The 19,210-nt window shown below is 45.8% G+C and overlaps 1 pseudogene; it reads right to left on the minus strand.

Moving 5' to 3' along the window:
- Nucleotides 1–203: 203 nt before the first annotated feature.
- Nucleotides 204–5,129, minus strand: LOC123079931 (BTB/POZ and MATH domain-containing protein 1-like; annotated as a pseudogene).
- Between the last annotated feature and the right edge of the window lie 14,081 nt (nt 5,130–19,210).

Raw genomic sequence — 19,210 nt, forward strand, 5'->3', positions numbered from 1 at the left:
ATCATGATGCCATGTACTAATTCATGTTTAGCACCAACACAACAAAATATATGCCACTGTGATGTCCAGTATGAGCACGAAAGATCCATGGCATAACAACATCAATGAAAGACGACGACGAAGCGCGCGTTTGCTTCTAGTATAGTATACACAGCGCTTGGTACAAGAAGCCATGGATACACTTCTTGATAGTGGGTCCCGCGGGCAAACGACGAGGGATGGTCAACTCGATCAACATGGCTAGGACTCTTATTTTATCAGACTACACTAAGTTCTTCATTTGAATCATTTTGCACCAAACAAACCAAAGCGAAAACAAACTAGGCAGAGGATTTTACATCTTACCTTGAGTAACCTAAAATTAAAAAACAACCAAAAACCTAAAAACATTTAATCATTAAATCCATATTATTAATCGACCACAAGCAATAGATATTCATAAGTGCACCCATTCATTGAATGGCGGTTCAAATTTGCCAAAATTTGCCAAAATCCATGACTAGTAGTAATCCTTAAGGGTAGCAAGTTTGTCAACAATATCTTTGAGAACGGATCAGGGGTATCATGTAGTTACATTGTACAGGACATCACATCGCCTTCACCTGACCTGCCGCCTGAAAGAGAAATATGTCTTACTCAAACAACATGACATCAAATGGTGGCAAGAAAGTAAGGCTTCAACTTCGAAACATAGGCTTTCAGGAACTAACCGGTTTTGTCGATTTTAGGAAGCAAACTTGGCAATGAGCTCCTTTAAAAGATAGGGGCATGTACTAACTATATCGTCGAAGACGTCAGCCGCCGTTATCTCTTTCAAATTAGACGGTGTCTTGAGGAATTCAAGGCATACCTCCTTCAACCCACCACAGCTGTGCCGCTCAGCTAGAATAAAAATAGTTTTGACCGAGCTCACGGCTGTGTTTGCATAACTTTTCTTCACATAGTATCTTCAACCTTTGGAGATCGTATCTATCTGCCGCTGCAAGCAAGTGCTGCAGCCACAGCAATTCTTGTGCTTCTCTATCCTCCACGTTGTCATCCTCCATGTCGGGTAGCGAGTCGGTGTAAATAAAGCTAAGCAAGGCCCTAAACACTCTCGCCTCCATGTCTTCTATCTGTATGACGCTTGCTATCGTGCCTTCCATCATGGGGCCAAAGAGCTCTGCCTTGAAGACTGAGGACCGGGCCGCGAGCACGCACCGGTGCGCGACGATCGTCTCGCCGCCGACGCTGAACGTCACGTCGGTGCCCTCCTTGGACAGGAGGAGGTTCATGATATGCCGTTGTATGCTGGAAGGCGGCACCGTGATGAAGCGATCAAACGTGGTGGCGACGGCGAGGTCACATCGGATGGTGAAACAGTTGCCCTTGAGATGACTTGACTTCTCGAGGTCGACTCTGTTCCAAAAATACTTTTGACCCCATGTCGCATGGCAGCTGGAGAAATCGTGTGCCTTTTTGGCTCGAACACATGCGGGGCCTTGGTTTTCAACCTCGTCGACGAAGCTAAAGGAGTACTGCACCTTGACAGCCTCTGTGACATCTTTATCGACAAGGTGCAGATAGAGAGAGATGTATTGGCTGCTTTCCGAGGTGTCGCCGTCAGGGAAGCAGCGGATGGACCAACGGCGGCCTCCCACCGTGAAAGGGAGAGAGGCGATCGCCTTGCCGGTAGTAGGTGCAGAGGCTTTCGTACGCGAGTAACCGGTGACCACAAGCAGGTGGTAACCGCTGGCCGTGGAGACGTCGACGGCGTGGCCGCTGGCGACGTCGCCGGTGTAACGGGCGATGTCGCCACTGTAGCGGGCGATAGACACGCCGGCAAACGACATGGCGGACGGGCAGGATATAACTGAAATCTGGACTGGACCCGTGTACTCAGAGTACTAGACGCTCCTGTGCGAGTCGCCGGAGTTGACGAGAAGGTTGATTCACATCACGCTGTGTATGTGTATCATATAGACGCCAACATACAACGCCGTAACACACCCGGACATGGACTCTTAACTTGAAGCCGAGACGGACATGGAGACTAACCAGCCGGCTCTCAACTAAGACACGCGGACAGGTTGGTTATTTGGACATGCGGCGGTAAATCTTGATCCCCCAGTCTACATTAAAAAAAAACTCAATCTATCTCCCGTAAAAGAAAAGGAAAAAAAACTCAATCTATCTGCAGCTTTGATTGAATTTGAAAGTAGTATAAGTCACGTAGATTGGAATTGGATAGGAATACTGATTCAGTTGCCAAACTGTTCTAACCGAAAACAATGATACTACTGGCGCATCTTAAAATTCCTCATGCCCATTGCTGCAGTTGATCTCTCTCTAGGGTAAAATACGGCTTCTTGACAAAAGAAAGTTTCAGATAGGAACTAACAACGGTAGAAACCACTAATCATCGTTCAGAGAAAGTTCAGCGATGATATCTTCGACGACGGAAGGGCACCATCTTGTAGCTTGACTGTCCAGGTCACCCATCGCCATGACTTTCTGCCACCTGAGTTGCTGCCTGAATAGAAAGAAAGCAAAGTTCACGTCAAAAAATGATTAAGAAAATACACACTTAAGGCGAGATATGACAGGGTGTTGCTTCTCTGAGTTGGAAAATAAAATCTTGGATTGATAGGCTAGGCACGATGTATCCAAATTATTTCTTGCCAAAGCTCGCATAATGCAACCAATTAAAATGTTCTTCTGGCATAACATCAAGTCACACTGACTGACTGGTGAGTGGTGACATGAAAACAAAACTATAACCTAGAAACATAGATATCAAAACAGTATATTAAAAAATACAGAAAATAACTAACCATTCTTATAGATATTAGGAAGCAAACTTAGCAATGAGCTCCTTTAGAAGAGAGGGACAGGTTCTAGTTATGCCCTCCAAGCCATCAGCCAGCGTTATCGCTTTCAAATTAGCAGGTGTCTTGATGAACTCAAAGCAAACCTCCTTCAATCCAGAACAGCTGTGCTGCTCAGCCAGAGCAAGGATAGTCGTCACTGAGACAACACCTATGTGTTCGCATAGCTTTTCTTCACATAGTGCCTTCAGCCTTTGGAGATCGTACCTATCCGCCGCTGCAAGCAAGTGCTGCAAAAACAATGCTTCTTGGGCTCCCCCTTCCTCCTCCCCCATGTCTATCTCCATATCAGGTAGCGTGTCGGTGTAAATAAATTCAAGCAAGGCGCTAAATACCTTTGCTTCCATGTCTTCTACATCTATGACACTTGCTACTGTGCTCTCCTTCATGGGGCCAAACAGCTCTGTCTTGAAGACCGCAGACCGAGCTGCAAGCACACACCGATGGGCCGCGAACTTCTCACCAGACACCATGAACCTCACGTCTGTGCCCTCCTTGGACAGGAAGAGGTCACTGATATCTTGTTGTATGCCAGAAGGCGGTACCTTGATGAAGAGATCAATGGTCGTGGCAATGGAGAGGTCACATCGGATGGTGAAACAGTCGTCCTTTAAGTGCTTTGATTTCTCAAGGACATCTCTTTTCGTGAAAGACTTGTAACCCCAAGATGGTTTACTGCTGGAGAAAATGTCTGGCTTTCTTGCACGAATAAATGCTGAATCTTGATACTGAAGCTCGTCAATGAAACTAAATTCATACTGCACCTTCAGAACCTCTGCAACATTCTCATCAATAAGGTGCAGAAAGAGAGATATTGAGTCGGCACTCCCGCGGTCGCCATTAGGATAGAACCATATGCACCAACGATGGCCTCCTACCATGAAAGCGAGAGAGAGGATCTTCATGCCGTTAGGTGTAGTGGCATTGATACGCGAGTAGCCATTAACCACAAGCAGGTGGTACCCGCTGGCTGTGGCGACGTCGATGGACTGGCCGATGGCAGCTTTGCCATCACTGATGAGAGATATGCCAGCAAATGACATTGCAGATAGGCAGAATTTAACTGAAGACTGATATGGAATATGCGCTGGGGAATGAATAAGCGTAGCAGATTAGCACTCACACTCCAATCATTTGCTATATATAGATAACAAATACTGGAGCGTAGAGAGAATGAATTCGTTATGACTACCCCCGTGCTTCCCTCGTGCATTTGAGTAATAGCAGCGTTATTTCACTGAAATGGGATTCTCACGCCCGAGTAAAATTAACAGCAGATCTTTCTCGCTTCATTTTTCTCTCACCTACAAAGATGTTAAGAAAAATGCTACTACCTCCGTTTCAGTTTACAAGTCCTGCGCGTATACCTAGGTTGCCAATTTTATCACCCTAATATAAACTATATAACACAAAAATTATATATTTTGAAAGTAGAAACTCCGAAGTTTATGTTGGTATATTTTTTTGTAATATATGACTTGTATTAGGTTGGTGAAATTGACGACCTAGGGCTACGCGCACGCCCTATAAACTGAGAGAGAGGTAGTACAAGATTCAGACTAGAGTCTTAACCAGATTCATGTATATAATTAGACACAAAGTACTAAGCGAAGAAGCACAACACCAATAATTCATGTCAAACAGTAAACAGGACATACAGCTGGAATCTGCTGCTGCAAAGAGCCAAGGAAATTAACCAAAATGTCTACCAATTCTCTGCAGTATGCAGACCAAATCTCCGTATGAAGTTCTGAACCATATATCGCAACCTCTAAGGAAACTGAAATGGAGAAACTCCAGAATCTGGAGACTATGCACACGAACTACAGAAACTATGCGTGAGTTGGGTTTCAAGTGAGCATCTAGTTAGGTTTCAAGTGCAATCAGCTGCCAAGAAGATGGATTTAAACCTAAACACCGAAAATCAATTAGCACACCTCGGATTTCCACGCCAGGGAGATGAAGATGAATCAGTATCCAGTAAGGGGCCCAGCCACCGCCGAATCTGCCTGCTTGGTTCTCCTCAACAGCGCCGCCACCGCCGTTGTCATCAGCAAGAACCGAGGGGTGTCATCCGTCTCACAGTCTGTCACCAGAGGAATGAGGCGGAGCGCGGCGCGTTGCCGGATGCCTAAATCCTGCGGCGCGGCGGCGGTGGCGGTGGCGAATCGAGCGTGGTCGCGTCTCGGTGGTCGGACCTGTTTGCTTTTGGGGGTTCGATGCCTAAATCCTGTGGTTCAAGTGGAGAGGGTTTCGGTTGGCCCTAATATTTTGGGAGTGCTTCCGTGCACCTCCTAACAAAATTAGAATGATTTTCATGTCTATTCACCCAAAATAGAGATTAATTTACTCAATTAGTGGGTAATAAATTAAAACTTAAGCCGCCATTGAAGTTGTGGATGTCATAAGGGAAGTGTTTGGGTACGGCGCGCCGGCCGAACGCTCGGCCGGTCGCGAGCGCCACGTAAGTGCCACGCGGCCACAAAGGCCCGCACGCATCCGTTCTTATGTCTCAGCCACTCGCATCTTATCCTTTCGTCCCCTGCTCGCCTCTCCATCATGTGCCTCTGCATCTCGCGCATATTCATCCCCTTCTCGCCTCTCTCCATGTGCCTGACTCCGGCCAGTGCAGCTGTTTCTCCGGCGAGCCCACCACCAGAGAGGCATCCCGCCATCCCCTGCTCCTCTCTTCAACTCTGTCTGACCAGGACTTCTCCTTTTATCTTGTACAGGTCGTTGGCCCTCTCCTTCCTGCTCCCCGATGGCGATGCCCCCTGCCCCCGTGTGATCGGCCACGGGTCGGCGGTGGACGGAGGAGAGAAGCATGCTGCACCTTGTGGACGGGAACAGGTACAACCGGCCTCGCTGGGTGCTGCAACCCGCCTCGCCGGGAGCTGCAACCGACCACGGTGGGAGCTACAACTGTGGATGGAGGAGCTGCGACGGGTGGGTGACCGCGACTGAACCAGTGCTACAACCGCGGTGACCAAATGCTCGGACCAGCGCCTAATTGTGCTACTGCAGGTGTTTTGATTTGATGCAGCCATTGTCCATTTTTCATTTTTTTGCTACCACTGTAATATGTTTTTGCTGGAACCATCAACTTTTTTTGCTACCATCAATGTTTTGGTTTTTGTTGGGACCAATCCCAATTTTCACTTTTGCCACAACCATAATATGTTTTGCTGGAACCATCAACATTTTGTGCTACCATCGGTTTTTTGGTTTTGTTGGAACAACACCAAAATTTTGCAAGTTTGCTACCACCGGCTTTTTGGTTTGCTGGAACGAGCTTTATTTTTTGCTACCACCGGCATTTTCTTAATTTTTGCTGGAACAACATTCATTTTTTCAATTTTTGCTACCAACGTTCTCTATTTTTGCTGGAAGCAGCGCATTTTTTGCTACCACCGCTGTTCTGGATGCGAACCATGGCGTCGTCGCCATGTCTGGAGAGGGGTTGAGGGAGAGGGGAGAGGGGATGGGCAACACCGGCGAGGGGCGAGCGTTGGCCGCGAATGTGCGCTGCCGAGGAGGGGGTGCGGGGGCGCCGCCTGTTGGGGATCGTAGCAGAAATTTAAAATTTTCTACGCATCACCAAGATCAATCTATGGAGTTTACTAGCAACGAGAGGGAAGGAGTGCATCTACATACCCTTGTAGATCGCGAGCGGAAGCGTTCAAGAGAACGGGGTTGATGGAGTCGTACTCGTCGTGATCCAAATAACCGATGATCCTAGCGCCGAACGGACGGCACCTCCGCGTTCAACACACGTACGGTTGGGAGAGACGTCTCCTCCTTCTTGATCCAGGAAGGGGAAGGAGAGGTTGATGGAGATCCAGCAGCACGACGGCGTGGTGGTGGAAGCAGCGGGGATCTCGCCAGGGCTTCGCCAAGCTCAGCGAGAGGGAGAGGTGTTACGGGGGGAGAGGGAGGCGCCAGGGGCTTGGGTGCGCAGCCCTCCCTCCCCCCTTTATATAGGGGCCCTGGGGGGGCGCCGGCCCCTGGAGATCCCATCTCAAGGGGGGGCGGCGGCCAAGGGGGGGACTTGCCCCCCAAGTCAGGTGGGGCGCCCCCCACCCCCAGGGTTTCCAACCCTAGGCGCAGGGGGAGGCCCATGGGGGGCGCACCAGCCCACCAGGGGCTGGTTCCCTTCCCACTTCAGCCCATGGGGCCCTCCGGGATAGGTGGCCCCCCCGGTGGACCCCCGGGACCCTTCCGGTGGTCCCGGTACAATACCGGTGACCCCCGAAACTTTCCCGGTGGCCGAAACTGGACTTCCTATATACAAATCTTTACCTCCGGACCATTCCGGAACTCCTCGTGATGTCCGGGATCTCATCCGGGACTCCGAACAACTTTTGGGTTACCGCATACTAATATCTCTACAACCCTAGCGTCACCGAACCTTAATTGTGTAGACCCTACGGGTTCGGGAGACACGCAGACATGACCGAGACGACTCTCCGGTCAATAACCAACAGCGGGATCTGGATACCCATGTTGGCTCCCACATGCTCCTCGATGATCTCATCGGATGAACCACGATGTCGAGGATTCAAGTAATCCCGTATACAATTCCCTTTGTCAATCGGTACGTTACTTGCCCGAGATTCGATCGTCGGTATCCCAATACCTCGTTCAATCTCGTTACCGACAAGTCACTTTACTCGTACCGTAATGCATGATCCCGTGACCAATCACTTGTTCACATTGAGCTCATTATGATGATGCATTACCGAGTGGGCCCAGAGATACCTCTCCGTCATACGGAGTGACAAATCCCAGTCTCGATCTGTGCCAACCCAACAGACACTTTCGGAGATACCTGTAGTGCACCTTTATGGCCACCCAGTTACGTTGTGACGTTTGGTACACCCAAAGCATTCCTACGGTATCCGGGAGTTGCACGATCTCATGGTCTAAGGAAATGATACTTGACATTAGAAAAGCTTTAGCAAACGAACTACACGATCTAGTGCTATGCTTAGGATTAGGTCTTGTCCATCACATCATTCTCCTAATGATGTGATCCCGTTATCAATGACATCCAATGTCCATGGTCAGGAAACCGTAACCATCTATTGATCAACGAGCTAGTCAACTAGAGGCTCACTAGGGACATGTTATGGTCTATGTGTTCACACATGTATTACGATTTCCGGATAACACAATTATAGCATCACTAGTAGAAAACAGGGCTTAGGTCACAGGACAGTTTTCACATTAGCCCCGGTTCAGTCACGAACCGGGACTAATGTGAGCATTGGTCCCGGTTCGTGCGGCCAGGGGCCTGCCGGGCCTCGTGGGGGCATTGGTCCCGGTTCGTCCGGACCCTTTGGTCCCGGTTGGTGGTACAAACCGGGACCAATGGGCCACGCTCCTGGCCCACCACCCTTTAGTCCCGGTTCATACCACAAACCGGGACTAAAGGCCAGTGTTTAGTCCCACCTCGCCAACCGAAGGGCGCTCACACCAGTTTATAAGCCCGTCCCTCTATGCCTTGTTGAGCTTCTCTTAAAGTGAAAATAGATGCCCTTATATAGGGAATTTCACCTAAATTCACAGTAAATTGAAGGTTTAATTTTCTCTATAAGTGCATCTATGTTCATTTTTTTATATTTATAAAATAAATAAACCTTAATAAAATAAACAAACTAAATAAACCTTAATAAAATAAAATAAAATAAACTATAGTAACTACAATAAATAAACCTTAATAAATTAAGTAAAAATAGCAGCAGTAAAATAAATAAAAATAGCAGCAGTAAAATAAATAAAAATAAAATAATTAAAGTAAAATACATAAGTAATTAGAAATAAAATAAATAAGTTTTTGTTGTAAGTAGAAACAAAACAAAACAAATAAAGCAAAAGAGAAAAAAACACGTCCCTCTCTGCCTTGTTGAGCTCCTTTCAAAATGAAAATAGATGCCCTTATACAGGGAATTTGGCCTAAATTCACAGTGAGTTTCTCTGAAGTGCATCCAGTTTTTGCCGTAACCCTCTCAACTTTCTTGCACATGCTATGTGGATGAAATAATGATATCATGCCAACTTTCAACCTTTTCAGAGTTCATTTGAAATGCTTTTCAATTTTAGGGTCTTATAGCTCAAAATAATTAGTAATTGCATGAAAAATAACAAATGAAGTCAGAAAGGATTGAAAAATGATGATGTGGCTTTGAATGGTGCATTTTGAACACACAAAAAGTCAGGAGTTCAAATAAGTTTTAAAAAATGAAATCCCTTTGTAACAGACGAGTTTCCGTATAAAATTTAAACTATTCAAATTTGGAAACTAATGGAGTAACAGAAAGTTTATAATTATTCTGAGCTAAAAGCAAAAAGAATAAAAAAATAAAGCAAAAATCAAAAGAAAATAAATAATTCAAAAAACAAAAAATACTGGAAAAAATTAAAAAAATGCCGCCTAATGGGCCACACGGCCTGCATACGACTAGAAACCCATCTGCACATGGGCCAGGATGCAGGCCCGGAGGCCCAATAGGCCCAACATGGCAGTGACAAAGGTAGGCATGTAATGCCTGCATATTAGAGAGGAGCTCAACACCTGAGCTGCAACGCAGCTTATAAACAGGTGCTGAGCTCTCTCAGCTAGCGAGGTGGGACTAAACTTCCCACCGCACCGCGCCAGCACATTAGTCCCGGTTGGTGGCTCCAACCGGAACCAATGCTCCCCTTTGGTCCCGGTTGGTGCCACCAACCGGGACCAAAGCCCTCTGCTTCCCGCCCTTTGCGCTGGTGAAAAGAGGCCTTTGGTCCCGGTTGGTGCCACCAACCGGGACTAAAGGGTGGGTATTGGTTCCGGTTTGTGCGTTGAACCGGGACCAAAGCCTTTGCTATATAAGCAGCACTTATGAAATTTTCAGATTTCCATCGCCAGTTTCCCCCTGCCCGACGACGCCACGAGCTCGATCTACGCCGCCAGGCTGCCCCGTCGCCGTCGTCGTCGCCCGTGCCCCCGAGCCCACGCCATCGCCCGTCGCCGCAGTCCTCCGCCCCCGCCGCCGTCGCCGTCGGCCTCCGCCGCGCGCCCCCGAGCCGTCGCCCGTACGTCACCGTCGCCCTCCGCCCCCCGGCCGCCGCGGTCGCCGTCGCCCTCAGCCACCCACGCCGTCGCCCTCCGCCGCCCACGCCGTCGCCCTCCGTCGCCCGATGTGAGCCGCCGCCACGCCACGACTCTGTTTATTTTTTTTCATATAATTTGTATTATTTTTTTGTTCATTGCATTTTTTCATATATATAATGTATATATATATATATGTATGTGGTAGCTATATGATGAATGGATGTGGCTATGTATGTATGAATATAATGTTCATACAATTTTATAGAACTATGTATGTATGAATATAATGTAGCTATATGATTTTAGGTTAGTGCTTAGTAGTTGAACTAGCTAGTTGATTTAATAAAGCTATTTTATTAAATTTTACTATATATAGAAGTAGTTTATTTTTAGTAAGAACTACTTTATTTTATATATTTATAGTAAGTGCTTAGTAGTTGAACTAGTTGATTAATTAATAGAACTATTTTATTCAATTTTACTATATATAGAAGTAGTTTATTTTTAGTAAGAACTACTTTATTTTATTTATTTATAGTAAGTGCTTACTAGTTGAACTAGTTGATTAATTAATAAAACTACTTTATTTTATTTATAGTAAGTGCTTAATTAGTAGTTGAACTAGTTGATTTAACAAAACTAGTTTATTTTATTATAGAAGTAGTTTATTTTTTTAGTTAAAGCAATTATTCCCGCATCGACGTCGACGATGCCTATCCCGCATCCTCGTCGTCGACTCGGCGGAGGAGGCCGGCTTGATCAGAGGGGCCATGTCCGGGACTGGGCTCCGCCGGGCTGGTTTTGGGAGGTGCTACCTTCCGGTGGGCGTAGGTTGGTGAGGAACCAGCCCGTCGTTGACCCGATCCTTGTTTGGTGGCGCTCGCGTGGGCCAGTGACGGTGCCGAGGCTTCCGGACACCACGGAGGTGGTACGTCACCGTGTCAGCGAGGAGGACCAGCACGTCCGTCGCTACATGGTTGCGTTGGAGGGCAGGTTCGACAATACCTGGCAGGTTCTTCAGGGATCTCACTGGAGCTATGATCCTGTGATGATTCCGTCCCTTTGGGTGTCCACCGCCCGCGCCGATACCCGTCGGGCGCTACTGTTCTAGCTGTACTAGCGATGCTATATGTATGATAGTATTCGAGGTGTATTAGTGATAATATTCGACGATGTACGGACGCATGGAGATGATGTAGTTTTGCTTATAATTGAATGCATCCTAATTTGAATACTACTTTATTTTGTGATTTGATTTTGCTTATTGAATGCTCAGAGTGGAAAACTACTCCGATCCTACTTTGAATGCTAAAATTGGAGAGCACTATGATTAGTTGATAGCTTATAGGGTTTTTGTTTTTGCAGAAATCTAGGAGCCCCCGGCCCCTCCATCATCCCTGCCGTCGTCCCCGTCACCGCCCCCTCCGACATCGAGGTGAGACCAGCCAAATCCTCTTTTAGAAAGATAATTAAACGATATTTCGGGTTGACTGTAAGTCTGTCGAGTCTCCACCATATATGAGAGGACGAAGAATCCCGACTGTTGTCGTGGGGGTAGCTTCTCCTTCGTTCCCGTGTGCTAGACAATTTGGTGTAATGCACTCGAGAACGAAAGGAGGAGCTACCATCACCGACGGTCGCAAATGTCAGAGAGGAATCAGTGAGGGAGAGTTCCACCATATATATATATGAGAGGACGAAGAATCCCGACTGTTGTCGTGGGGGTCGCTTCTCCTTTGTTCCCGTGTGCTAGACATTTTGGTGTAATGCACATGGGGACAAAGGGAGGAGCGACCATCACCAACGGTCGAATGTATACACCACGTGAGCTGAGAGTTTTCAAGAAAAGACTCAACAAACCAATAGTCAACCCGCGATGAATAATAATGATCTAACTTAGGTTTTTTAGTACATATATTTAATTGTAGATGTTTAATATTTGAATTATGAACATAGGAAATGTCGTACTCGGACGACGAAAGTCTCCCGGGGGAGTGCGACTGGTGCCACGACGACCGAGGTCAGTGCGACAGGCCTCACCTGGACGAAGATCGGCGCTTCAGTATTAAGCTGGAGGAGACCTTCAATGTTGAAACGGTACGCAACGACGACAAGTGTTATTTTTTCGTAATTAAGCACGACTTCAACTATTTCAACGTGTACTTTTCATCTTTTACAATTCGGCTAGCTTATCCCATGCCATGCAAGACGCTACGTCTTGGAGAGGATGGATTTTGAAGACCATGAAAATATGGAAACAAAGAAAATTCACCTAAGGACCCATCATGATATAGATTTTGAAGTAAAGTTGTATAATTCTGAGAGCGTAACCCATTTTGGTTGCAAAAATTGGGAAGCATTTTGCAAGATGTATGGTTTTGATGAGGGTATGCTTGTCACCATGGATCTTGGTGATCCTGACATCGAGCAAGACAATATGGACATTTGGGTCCTTGTTGATACGCCTCCAATTCTACCGCTATGTGAGTTTCTCAAACATAGTTATTAGCTAATTTATATTGTTCATTTCAAAATAGTTGACAGCTTATTTTCATTGACAGCTTATTTTGATTGTTCAAACAATGTGCGGAACATGGTAGACAGAACCTACTACACCGATGGCTCTGAGTTAACTTATAAGGAGAAAACTCATTTGGTCGGATTTTGTACTGATATTGAGAATTACAATATCTACAATCAAACTCCTCAACATTATGGTCAATACGTGCCACTAGTGCACGTGTTGAACTACGGTAACTACTATGGAGATACCCTGGTAAGATTTCTTACTATTACGACATCCGTGCATATTTTGCATAGTTCTAAAACTAGTACATCATTGCTAACTATGAAGTTATTACTATGTTTTTCAACAGATAATCCCAGAGGATTGTGTGCCTCATTTGATGTATCAGAATGGTAGGCTTGATGTTTTGAATATACAACCGGGTCATCCTACGAATCTCAACTGTCCATACCAGATTTCTAAAAGAAGTGGAGACATGCAAATCAAAGAATGGAAAAAATGTATGGACAGTCGCAAGGAGGTTCTTGGAAGCAAAAGGAAGCGAGGCGCAAGAATTGGAGACAGGATGATCTCCATTCTCCATAATGGGTAATGGAGAGTCAGGGTCTATATTGTTTTATGCTATTTTACCTTAAAGAGGGTATTTCGGTCCTACCTAATACTGATGATCATGTGCTAAGAACAATTAAGTAGGGTTGGTTCGATGACTGTGAGGATGATGATCGTATGACTTGTTATTAATAACGAGTAGAAGTTGTATGATGATGATTAGTAGGACTTGTTATTATATATGATGATGCATGATGCGCGCATGAAGAGTTATTATATATCAGCGGGTGAAATGAACATGGATTGGATTGAAGTGAAGGCAACATGCATGTGGTGCGTGTCGAAAGTAGTACAATCCAAACTTGATCAAGTTAGGATTAGTATTACTTTCGACATGCATCACATGTTGCCTTCACTTCAATCTAAGCCATGTTTAGGCATAGCAGTACGTAGCGTTGGTAAACCAAGCACGGAGATATAAGAGAGGACACTTCTCTCTAATAGCTACCTAATAACAACCTAAATTAACCCCCCAAAACCCCCTAAACCCCCCCCCCCCCTTTCAAAAAAAAACAAAAACCCCAGCCCCTGAAATGCTGACCAAAGGCCCTCCGTCCTGGGCTGGCCGCAGCGGCCACGTGGAGGACCTTCTGTCCCGGTTCGTGTAAGAACCGGGACTAAAGGCCAAGGGCATTAGTAACGACCTTTTAGTCCCGGTTCACAAACCGGGACAGAAGGCCCTCACGAACCGGGACAATAGGCCCTTTTTCTACTAGTGCATGAACAATAGACAATTATCATGAACAAGGAAATATAATAATAACCATTTTATTATTGCCTCTAGGGCATATTTCCAACAGTCTCCCACTTGCACTAGAGTCAATAATCTAGTTACATTGTGATGAATCGTACACCCATAGAGTTCTGGTGTTGATCATGTTTTGCCCGTGGAAGAGGTTTAGTCAACGGATCTGCGACATTCAAATCTGTATGTACTTTACAAATATCTATGTCTCCATTTTGAACATTTTCACGAATGGAGTTGAAGCGGCGCTTGATGTGCCTGGTCTTCTTGTGAAACCTGGGCTCCTTGGCAAGGGCAATAGCTCCAGTGTTGTCACAGAAGAGAGTCATCGACCCCGATGCATTGGGAATAACTCCTAGGTCGGCAATGAACTCCTTCATCCAGATTGCTTCATGTGCTGCCTCCGAGGCTGCCATGTACTCCGCTTCACATGTAGATCCCGCCACGACGCTTTGCTTGCAACTGCACCAGCTGACTGCCCCACCATTCAAAATATACACGTATCCGGTTTGTGACTTAGAGTCATCCAGATCTGTGTCGAAGCTAGCATCGACATAACCCTTTACGACGAGCTCTTCGTCACCTCCATAAACGAGAAACATATCCTTAGTCCTTTTCAGGTACTTCAGGATGTTCTTGACCGCTGTCCAGTGTTCCATGCCGGGATTACTTTGGTACCTTCCTACCAAACTCATGGCAAGGTTTACATCAGGTCTGGTACACAGCATGGCATACATAATAGACCCTATGGCCGAGGCATAGGGGACGACACTCATCTTTTCTCTATCTTCTGCCGTGGTCGGACATTGAGCCGTGCTCAATCTCACACCTTGCAATACAGGCAAGAACCCCTTCTTGGACTGATCCATATTGAACTTCTTCAATATCTTGTCAAGGTATGTGCTTTGTGAAAGACCTATGAGGCGTCTCGATCTATCTCTATAGATCTTGATGCCTAATATGTAAGCAGCTTCTCCAAGGTCCTTCATTGAAAAACACCTATTCAAGTAGGCCTTTATACTTTCCAAGAATTCTATATCATTTCCCATCAATAGTATGTCATCCACATATACTATGAGAAATGCTACAGAGCTCCCACTCACTTTCTTGTAAACACAGGCTTCTCCATAAGTATGTGTAAATCCAAACGCTTTGATCATCTCATCAAAGCGAATGTTCCAACTCCGAGATGCCTGCACCAGCCCGTAGATTGAGCGCTGGAGCTTGCATACTTTGTCAGCATTCTTAGGATCGACAAAACCTTCCGGCTGCATCATATACAATTCTTCCTTAAGGAATGCCGTTTTGACGTCCATTTGCCATATTTCATAATCGTAGAATGCGGCAATTGCTAACATGATTCGGACGGACTTCAGCTTCGCTACGGGTGAGAAGGTCTCATCGTAGTCAACTCCTTGAACTTGTCGATAACCCATAGCGACAAGTCGAGCTTTATAGATGGTAACATTTCCATCCGCGTCCGTCTTCTTCTTAAAGATCCATTTATTTTCTATCGCTCGCCGATCATCGGGCAAGTCTGTCAAAGTCCACACTTTGTTTTCATACATGGATCCTATCTCGGATTGCATGGCTTCAAGCCATTTGTTGGAATCTGGACCCGCCATTGCTTCTTCATAGTTCGAAGGTTCATCGTTGTCCAACAACATGATTTCCAAGACAGGGTTGCCGTACCACTCTGGTGTGGAACGTGTCCTTGTGGACCTACGAAGTTCAGTGGTAACTTGATCATGATCGTCATCATTAACTTCCTCTCTAGTCGGTGCAGGCACCACAGAAACATTTTCTTGTGCTGCGCTACTTTCCGGTTCGAGAGGGGTCATCTCATCAAGTTCCACTTTCCTCCCACTTACTTCTTTCGAGAGAAACTCTTTCTTCAGAAAGGACCCGTTCTTGGCAACAAAGATCTTGCCTTCCGATCTGAGGTAGAAGGTATACCCAATGGTTTCCTTAGGGTATCCTATGAAGACGCATTTTTCTGACTTGGGTTCGAGCTTTTCAGGTTGAAGTTTCTTGACATAAGCATCGCATCCCCAAACTTTAAGAAACGACAGCTTAGGTTTCTTTCCAAACCATAATTCATACGGTGTCGTCTCAACGGATTTCGACGGAGCCCTATTTAAAGTGAATGCGGCAGTTTCTAAAGCATAACCCCAGAATGAAAGCGGTAGATCGGTAAGAGACATCATAGACCGCACCATATCCAATAGAGTGCGATTACGACGTTCAGACACACCATTACGCTGAGGTGTTCCAGGCGGCGTGAGTTGTGAAACAATTCCACATTTCCTTAAGTGTGTGCCAAATTCGTGACTCAAATATTCCCCTCCACGATCTAATCGTAAGAACTTTATTTTCCTGTCACGTTGATTCTCAACCTCACTCTGAAATTCCTTGAACTTTTCAAAGGTCTCAGACTTGTGTTTCATTAAGTAGACATACCCATATCTACTCAAGTCATCAGTGAGGGTAGAACATAACGATAGCCACCGCGAGCCTCAACGCTCATTGGACCGCACACATCAGTATGTATGATTTCCAATAAGTTGGTTGCTCGCTCCATTGTTCCGGAGAACGGAGTCTTGGTCATTTTGCCCATGAGGCATGGTTCGCACGTGTCAAATGATTCATAATCAAGAGACTCCAAAAATCCATCTGCATGGAGTTTCTTCATGCGTTTGACACCAATGTGACCAAGGCGGCAGTGCCACAAGTATGTGGGACTATCATTATCAACCTTACATTTCTTGGTATTCACACTATGAATATGTGTAACATCACGTTCGAGATTCATAAACCATTGACCAGCGGGGCATGACCATAAAACATATCTCTCATATAAATAGAACAACCATTATTCTCGGATTTAAATGAGTAGCCATCTCGCATTAAACGAGATCCAGATACAATGTTCATGCTCAAAGCTGGCACTAAATAACAATTATTGAGGTTTAAAACTAATCCCGTAGGTAAATGTAGAGGTAGCGTGCCGACGGCGATCACATCGACCTTGGAACCATTCCCGACGCGCATCGTCACCTCGTCCTTCGCCAGTCTCCGCTTATTCCGCAGCTCCTGCTTTGAGTTACAAATATGAGCAACCGCACCGGTATCAAATACCCAGGAGCTACTACGAGCGCTAGTTAGGTACACATCAATGACATGTATATCACATATACCTTTGGTATTGCCGGCCTTCTTATCCGCTAAGTATTTGGGGTAGTTCCGCTTCCAGTGACCGTTTCCCTTGCAATAAAAGCACTCAGTCTCGGGCTTAGGTCCATTCTTTGTCTTCTTCCTGGCAGCTTGCTTACCGAGCGCGGCAACTCCCTTGCCGTCTTTCTTGAAGTTCTTCTTACCCTTGCCTTTCTTGAACTTAGTGGTTTTATTCACCATCAACACTTGATGTTCCTTTTTGATCTCCACCTCCGCTGATTTCAGCATTGAATATACCTCAGGAATGGTCTTTTCCATCCCCTGCATATTGAAATTCATCACAAAGCTCTTGTAGCTAGGTGGGAGCGACTAAAGGATTCTGTCAACGACCGCGTCATCCGGGAGATTAACTCCCAGCTGAGACAAGCGGTTGTGCAACCCAGACATTTTGAGTATGTGTTCGCTGACGGAACTATTCTCCTCCATCTTACAACTGTAGAACTTGTCGGAGACTTCATATCTCTCGACCCGGGTATGAGCTTGGAAAACCATTTTCAGCTCTTGGAACATCTCATATGCTCCGTGCTGCTCAAAACGCTTTTGGAGCCCCGGTTCTAAGCTGTAAAGCATGCCGCACTGAACCAGGGAGTAATCATCACTACGCGACTGCCAGGCGTTCAGAACGTCTTGAGTTGCTGGGAAAACAGGTGCATCACCTAGCGGTGCTTGAAGGACATATGCTTTCTTGGCAGCTATGCGGATAATCCTCAGGTTACGGACCCAGTCCGTGTAGTTGCTACCATCGTCTTTCAGCTTGGTTTTCTCTAGGAACGCGTTGAAGTTGAGGGCAACATTAGCGTGAGCCATTTGATATACAAGACATATTGTAAAGATTTTTAGACTAAGTTTATGATAATAAAGTTCATCTAATCAAATTATTAACGAACTCCCACTCAGACAGACATCCCTCTAGTCATCTAAGTGTTACACGATCCGAGTCAACTAGGCCGTGTCCGATAATCACGTAGACGGACTAGTCATCATCGGTGAACATCTTTATGTTGATCGTATCTGCTATACGACTCATGTTCGACCTTTCGGTCTCTTGTGTTCCGAGGCCATGTCTGTACATGTTAGGCTCGTCAAGTCAACCTAAGTGTATTGCGTGTGTAAATCTGGCTTACACCCATTGTATGCGAACGTTAGAACCTATCACACCCGATCATCACGTGGTGCTTCGGAACAACGAACCTTCGCAACGGTGCACAGTTAGGGGGAACACTTTCTTGAAATTTTAGCAAGGGATCATCTTATTTATGCTATCGTCGTTCTAAGCAAATAAGATGTAAAACATGATAAACATCACATGCAATCAAATAGTGACATGATATGGCCAATATCATTTTGCTCCTTTTGATCTCCATCTTCGGGGCGCCATGTTCATCATCGTCACCGGCATGACACCATGATCTCCATCATCGTGTCTTCATGAGGTTGTCTCGCCAATTATTACTTCTACTACTATGGCTAACGGTTAGCAATAAAGTAAAGTAATTACATGGCGTTTTAGTTGACACGCAGGTCATAAATAAATTAAGACAACTCCTAGGCTCCTGCCGGTTGTCATACTCATCGGCATGCAAGTCGTGATTCCTATTACAAGAACATGATCAATCTCATACATCACATATATCATTCATCACATCCTTCTGGCCATATCACATCACATGACACTTGCTGCAAAAACAAGTTAGACGTCCTCTAATTGTTGTTGCAAACTTTTACGTGGCTGCTATAGGTTTCTAGCAAGAACGATTCTTACCTACGCCAAAACCACAACGTGATATGCCAATTTCTATTTACCCTTCATAAGGACCCTTTTCATCGAATCCGATCCGACTAAAGTGGGAGAGACAGACACCCGCTAGCCACCTTATGCAACTGGTGCATGTCAGTCGGTAGAACCTGTCTCACGTAAGCGTACATGTAAGGTCGGTCCGGGCCGCTTCATCCCACGATGCCGCCGAATCAAGATAAGACTAGTAACGGCAAGTAAATTGACAAAATCAACGCCCACAACAACTTGTGTTCTACTCGTGCATAGAAACTACACATAGACCTAGCTCATGATGCCACTGTTGGGGATCGTAGCAGAAATTTAAAATTTTCTACGCATCACCAAGATCAATCTATGG

The sequence above is a fragment of the Triticum aestivum genome, chromosome 3D (genome assembly GCF_018294505.1).
Source record: "Triticum aestivum cultivar Chinese Spring chromosome 3D, IWGSC CS RefSeq v2.1, whole genome shotgun sequence".
Taxonomy (NCBI): Eukaryota; Viridiplantae; Streptophyta; class Magnoliopsida; order Poales; family Poaceae; genus Triticum; species Triticum aestivum.